The 7,315-nt window shown below is 36.7% G+C and overlaps 1 pseudogene; it reads right to left on the bottom strand.

Annotated features, from left to right (window-relative positions):
- Positions 1 to 410: 410 nt before the first annotated feature.
- Positions 411 to 795, bottom strand: LOC116093656 (annotated as a pseudogene).
- Between the last annotated feature and the right edge of the window lie 6,520 nt (positions 796 to 7,315).

Raw genomic sequence — 7,315 nt, forward strand, 5'->3', positions numbered from 1 at the left:
GCACCTTGGTCTTCTGGAAGAGCTCAGAACTGTTGGCGGGGGGAGGTTGCCATTACACAATTATAAGACCATCACATTCTTTTCCTCTTTCGCGGATGATGCTTAGAGGTATTCAGGATGGTCCAGCACAACAGATTAGCCAACAGGCTATATTCACACTTTATGAAACTTATCAAATGTACCTTGCCAAAGGTACACAAAATAATGTTACTTAAATAATAATAATATTATTTACACGTTTTATTGGTGCTATAGTTCTCTAGAGGTGAGGAACCATTGCCTTTGCCAAAGACAATCATCATCATCATCATCATCATCATCATCATCTCTTTAGGATAATGGAATGTTAACTAAGTTAACGTGAAGGCTTTTTTTTTTTTTAAATCATAGACCATCTTGATTTTTAGTACTTAAAAATGTTGCATTTTTTTTTTTTTTTTTTTTTTGGCTTTCTGACTCTGTGCTTCTGCCTTCAACATTTTTCACAATGATTTTCTGCTCTGCAATAAGGAAAGCCCACCTGATCCGGTCACAAACACACTTGGTGCACACGGAACCACTATAGGCCCTGCTGATGTGCTTCTTTATCCTAGACAATCTCTAAAGGACTTTGGGTCTCACAGCACAAACCCCATGAAGTCTGCCGAGGCATACACCACATGTGGATTTAGGTGCTTTCCCAACTTTCTTCGTGTAAAGGTAAACAATCCTGTTGTCAGGGGTTGGAGACAGCCTAGTTTTGTTAGAGGTTGCATTGTAGGAAAGCCTATGACGGTATGTCAAACGCTGGACCATCCTGAGTACCTCTAAGCACCATCCCCGGAAAAGGAAAAGAATGTGATGGTCTTATAATCGTGTAACCGCCCCGCCCCCCGCCTCCAGCAGTTATGAGCTCTTCCAGAAGACCAAGGTCCACTTCCACAACCCACATGGTGGCTCACAACCATCTGTAACACCAGTTCTGGGGGATCCAGCTCCCTCTACTGGCCTCCTTGAGCAACTGGCATGCACACAGACACAGATATACATTCAGACAAAACACTCATACACATAAAATAATAATAATAATAGTTTTTGAAAAGTGAAAGTTTCACTAAGAAATTCATTCCAACTTACTCTGATATACACTTAATGCATAATCAGTCCTAAAGCATTTAAAAATCCATTTTAGATTCATGAATGTCACCCAGGTCATAGTAAAATCACTGGCAATTGAATATTTACAGATGTAAAGTGAGTCATGTTGTGAAAGAACTCAGCTTTCTTAATTAAATCAATAGCATATTGATTCATATATTGAAGCAGAAATGTTAAGTGTATGATAAGGTCATCCTTTTTCTATGCTTAATGGCTTTATTAGCCATAAAAATCACCATTAAACAGAACCTTTGAAAGGACAACTTAATATGACAATTTTGATGCTTCTGAAACCATGTGTTGCATTGTTCTTAGCTTACACAGGTAGCATTTATTTTGGCTGCCTATAAGATGGTGAAGCGAGTACTACACACATTTACACAGATGGAATCTCAACTTCTAAGTGTCAACTAAGGTTTTCTGTCTAAACTAAAGCCCGTGAGCATGAGGCATTAGAAACCAAGTACAATAACACTCATCTTACATAAACAGGGTTTTTTATTTTTCTTTTTGTTTCTATGTCTCTGGGGTATTACCTTATCTCCTGGATGTTAATAATGACTAGGTTGAACATAAACTCACACGAAGTAGAAGAAACATTATTTGTAAGCAAGGGCTGACATAGCAGATTACAGAAACCACTTGCAGTTCAGATAGACTGAGACAGATTTGCCCCAGCATAGTAAAATTTGAAGCTGATTAGAGTCACATGATGGAAGGCCTCCTGACATCCACTGAGGCAATTTATATAGAGGGATTCTATAATCAAACATGAATATTTGAATTGTAGAAGTCCAATTAGGAAATGGTAGGGAAGAGAGAACATAAAGAATATATATAACATATATATATATACATTATATATATTGTATATATGTGTGTGTGTGTATATACATATATATACATATACATATATATGCACACACACACACATATATGTATATCATAACCCACCCAATATGTAATGATCAAAGTAAAATGATAGCTATAAGAATGGAAGTAAAAGAGTAAGAGATGTTGATGTATTTGACCACATAGAACTAGACATATAAATGGGCACAAGACAAAAGAATTAATACAGCATTAAACAGGAGAGAAGGAAGGAGGAAAAAGGATGTCAGAAGAGAGGGAAGGAGGGAGTAACAGAAATCAAAGAAAGACAGAAAGCAAACAAGCAAAAAAAAAGGAAAACATGAAAGAATGTGTAAGCTACCCTAGGTGTTGCATATTTGAGCGACTTAAAGAAGAATTTGTTTGTAGTTGAATGTTTGATGCCAGTGATGACTTCTTGAACAATGTTGAGTGTATGGAGGTAGAGATATGAGCAGTCAGCTAGGGATGGCACTCTGCAACTCAAGATAAAAGTTATGGTCAAGATAGATTTGAGGGTTATCTGCGTAGAAGTAATAGCTTTCAGGAATGAGTAAAGAGACTAAAAACCTGAACGTGTTTTCAAAGGAAAATTGAAATTCCAGATAAGGACAGAGTTTCTAGAGGGTTTAGCACTTTTGACACATGTAATAATGTCAAGAGGAAAGTCACTAGCTTAGGCCTTCCTTTTTAAAAGGCTTCAATTAATTATTTTTAAAGAATATTCTCTTACTCAAATTCATAAGATCTTCTCATATGTGCTATTTAAGTTAAAAAGGTCAAATAGCATCTCTTTTTATAAGAAATTCCTGGTATTCCAAGCACCTGGATCATGTAGTGAAATGCTGAATCCTAGCCAAACATAAAGACTTTGCCCTACTCTAATTTATGCCCCACAATGACATGAATTTTCTAGGTGTAAGGGCTAGGGCACTAAATGTTCAAGTGTTTGCCAGAGGCCGCACTGCCAACTAGAATAGGAAAACTGTTAACAATTCAGGATTGCTGACTCCATATTTTGCACAATATTTTATTATGAACTTTCCAGGATTCCATTTATTTTGCAAAGCAAATCAAAGGATGCTAGCAATATTGAATTTCAATATACAAATATAGTTATGTAGTTTCTGAAATATATTATTCATATGTATATGACAAAAGAAGTGATTTTAAAATACCAAATAGCTAATTATTTTCATTTTTTATCAAGATATCTTACTGTAACCTTAAAATCTGTTTCCATATGAAAGCCTCTGGTTTTGACTCTCTTACATGAATAAAAAATGCTCATTAGAAAAATATGGCAAAGCTCCTAGCATTATGGCCTTCAATTTTCTATTATTGTGACATACTATACTTTAATAACAACCTCAAAGTTTTTACGAGAACATAGGAGGGAAACAAAGTATTATAAATAAGATACGATTTTTCATATGATAGAAAACATACTTGTAAGAATTAAAGTATAAAATCAAGTCTTAGTAGACTACGTCATGGAAGGCAAAGTCACATTAAAGAAACAGTCACTTTTAGGCAAAAAAAAAGTAACAAGTTATATTAGCATATCTCAATGAATAAATCATTGAGAATGAGGGCTTAGTCAGGCAGGAATGTCTAGGAAACGGAAAATGTCAAAGGCCTCAGTAAGACACCATAGTCCTGTCCAGAGGACAGAGTGTCAATACCACAGGGAGTGTCATTCTCATCAAAAATACTCAGTCCAGAAACAGACACATTCATTCTTCAGGGCCATTAGTCTTTTCACAGTAACTCCATCCCATTTCTACACTGCTTACTTCTTGAGCTACCTTTCTGTTTGGTAAGGATTCCAATGAAGAAGAAACATTTTATTTTATTTATTCACTTTACATCTTGATCACTGCCCCCACTCCTGGTCACCCCTTCCCACAATTCCTCCCTCCTCCCTTCTCTTCTCTTCTGAGTGGGTGGAGATTCCGCGCCCCCCCCCCCAAGGACATCAATTTTTTGCAAGGCTAGGCACATCCTCTCCCACTGAGGCCAAAAAAGGAAATCCAGCTAGGAAAACATATCCCATGTACTGCAACAGCTTTTGGGATAGCCCCAGCTCCAGTTGTTCAGGACCCATATGAAGACTGAGCTGCACATCCACTATGTATGTTCAGGGAGGCCTAGATCCAGCCCATGTATGCTCTTTGATTGGTGGTTCAGTCTCTCAGAGCCCCCAAGGATGCAGGTTAGTTGATTCTGTAGGTCTTACTGTAGTGTTACAAGGAAACATCTTATATAACCACATGTATATTCTATCCATGACAAGATTTGCATTTTAATTCTAAATCAAAATAATTGAAATCATTTTTACAGAGTGGACTCTCCAGATGTGTGTGCATAGATCAGTATTCTAAGGAAACCTGTCAAATCCCCAATACCAACCTTGAAAAATACCTTTTATTTATGCAGGAAGAAGAAATGTGTAAGGTCAATGTGTAATCAATACAGAATCAAAAAATCTGGACCCATAGTGGCTCTCAGAGACTGAACAGACAACCAGTGAATCTATATGGGTCTGACCTAGGTCCTCTGCATATGTTATTACTGTGTAGCTTAGTCTTCATGTGGGGCCCCTAACACTGGAAGTGGGTTCTGTGTCTGACTCAGAGACAGGCCTGCTTTGGGGAACTATTTTCCCTCTTCTGAGTTGTCTATTAGGTTGTTTTATCACGTTACTACAAGGGGATGTGCCTAGTGTTATTGCAATTTAAAATGTCATCTTTGGTTGATATTTTATAGAGGTCTGCCATTTCTGAAGGGAAATGGAGGAAAAGTGGACCCAGGGAAGTGGGGACTTGGGCAAGGAAGGATAGGGAGAAGATGAGGGAGGAGAAACTGTATTCGTGATTTAAAAAGCCATAAAGAAATATATTATGGGCTGGGCAGTGTTGGCGCATGCCTTTAATCCCAGCACTTGGGAGGCAGAGGCAGGCAGATTTCTGAGTTCGAGGCCAGCCTGGTCTACAGAGTGAGTTCCAGGACAGCCAGGGCCACACAGAGAAACCCTGTCTCAAAAAAACAAAACAAAACAAAACAAAACAAAAAGGAAATATATTATGTAATACACTTACATATTTTAATGATCTTATTTCATATGAGCTAATAATGCCTCCACCCCACCCACATAAAAAGTCATAAATGACCTAGCCACAAAAAAGGGAAATAAAAAAGAATGAGAAAAACAAACAAACAAAAATCAATGCCACCCAAAGAAAATCTCCTTTCTAATTGTTGATTAGGGGCAAGCAGTGATACTCAGTCTGTGGGGTCATGAACCATTTGGGGATCAAAGTACCCTTTCACCACAGTGGCCTAAGACCATCAGGAAACAAATATATTGATATTACAATATATAACAGGAGCAAAATTGCAAGTATGAAGCAGCAATGAAAATAATTTTGTGGTTGGGGGTTACCACAACTTATGTATTAACTGTTTAAAACTGAATGAACTGTATTGAAAGGTCATAGCAATTGTAAAATTAAGAACCATTGTCACAAGGATCCAAGAGAGTCCAATCTCAAAACAATATAGGCTACTGTTGTTTTGATTTTTCCTCCCAGAGTTTGAAGATAAAATCCTATTGCTGAAAATACCAAACACTTCAGATGCAGGTTTGAGTAATCCAGCTAGAACTGACCTGGGAGCCTCATCCCTGAGACAAAGATCTCATAGCATCTGCCAATCAAGAGAAGAAAATAATAATCCTACCTAGCTAATGAAAAACAACCATGACCAGACCACCAAGATATCCCCAGTAGTTCAATAGTGGCACTTTTATCTTTGAGGTAACCAACTACTGTATAACTGTACTTAAGGTCTGCACAGTAGGAATAAATTAATTACTAGCACTATAAACCTAGCCAACTACCCATGACTAGAGATATCATAGACACCAGGGGAGAAACTCTGATTGCCATTTTCATCAGTCAACATAGTTTCCAACTGCATTCTAAGTACTTAACCTTATACTTAGAGATAAGTGTAGCTTTCACCTCTTTTTTTTTCTTTAATTTCAAGAAGAAATCTTTTTTTTATTCAAAATATTTTTTGAACTCTATAAATTACAAAATTATAAAAACTTTACAGTACAAATAAAAGTATAGCCTCCTTGGATTCATTCATTGTTTACTGGTATTAATCTTTTACATACTATCAGTAAACCTAAGTTCTCTCTTTTCTTTTATCTTTCTTATCTTTCTCATATATGAGGATTTATTTTTTTCTTTTTTTAACTTTTATTGCATTATGAAGAGGAAAATTATATGATTTCAATTTATCTGAATTTGTTAACATTTAAAAACATATTTCAATTAAATATAATTGAATCACATTCTTGTTTCCCTTTTGTTCCCCAACTCCTCCCAGAGACCCCCCTTCAATACCTACAATATCTTTTTTGTCATGTTCCTAAAAATTAATAAAATATTATAACAATAAAAATAAGTATTATAAAAGTTGTTTGAAGGCAGAATGAAACAGAGAGGATAGATAAAGGAACACTGCTTACTGGTTTGCTTTTGTTGGCTTGCTCAGCTACCTTTCTTACATAGCCAGGGTCATCTGACCAGGAATGGCATTGCCCACAGTAAGTTGGGTCCTTCTACATAAATTAGCAATCGAAAAGGAATCTCCCAGGTGTATCTAGTCAGCAACTACAATTAACTATCATTGGTCAAAGCCTCAGCTGATAACTATATACTATAAGTAAGGCTCAGGGAACATTCCAGAAGAAAGAACAAAGAGCTAAAGGACCAGGATGCCTGGCATGAGACAATAGTGTGTATGTGTTTATGTGTATGTGTGTGTATGTGTGTGTGTGTGTGTGTGTGTGTGTGTGTGTGTGTGTGTGTGTGTATGACAGAGAAGTGTTTCAATGCAATCTCAAAAATATAGTTACCTAATCAAGAATACATAACGGCAACACCAGCCAGCATGCCAACATGAATGAAGGAAATTCCACCACCCTTGGTGAAGAGCTACACAGTCCATGGCTTCTACGAGGAGGAAAATCAATCTCCTCCAGGGACTACATCCTTGATACATACTTAATTCCAACAGGTTAACCTAAACATACCAGCAACACTAAATGGTTTCAGTAGTATGTGGAAAGGAGTGTAAGAATAATAATTAAGGAAGAAGTCAAGAATTTGAGAAGGTTGTAGGGGGCTCAGGTGGCATTAGAGACTGAAAAGAAGTGGAGGAAATGATGTAAACATATTACTCTTGTATGAATTCTGAAAAATATTTAAAAATTAAAAAATATTTTCACACATTA

This window comes from Mastomys coucha, chromosome X, assembly GCF_008632895.1.
Source record: "Mastomys coucha isolate ucsf_1 chromosome X, UCSF_Mcou_1, whole genome shotgun sequence".
Classification (NCBI taxonomy): domain Eukaryota; kingdom Metazoa; phylum Chordata; class Mammalia; order Rodentia; family Muridae; genus Mastomys; species Mastomys coucha.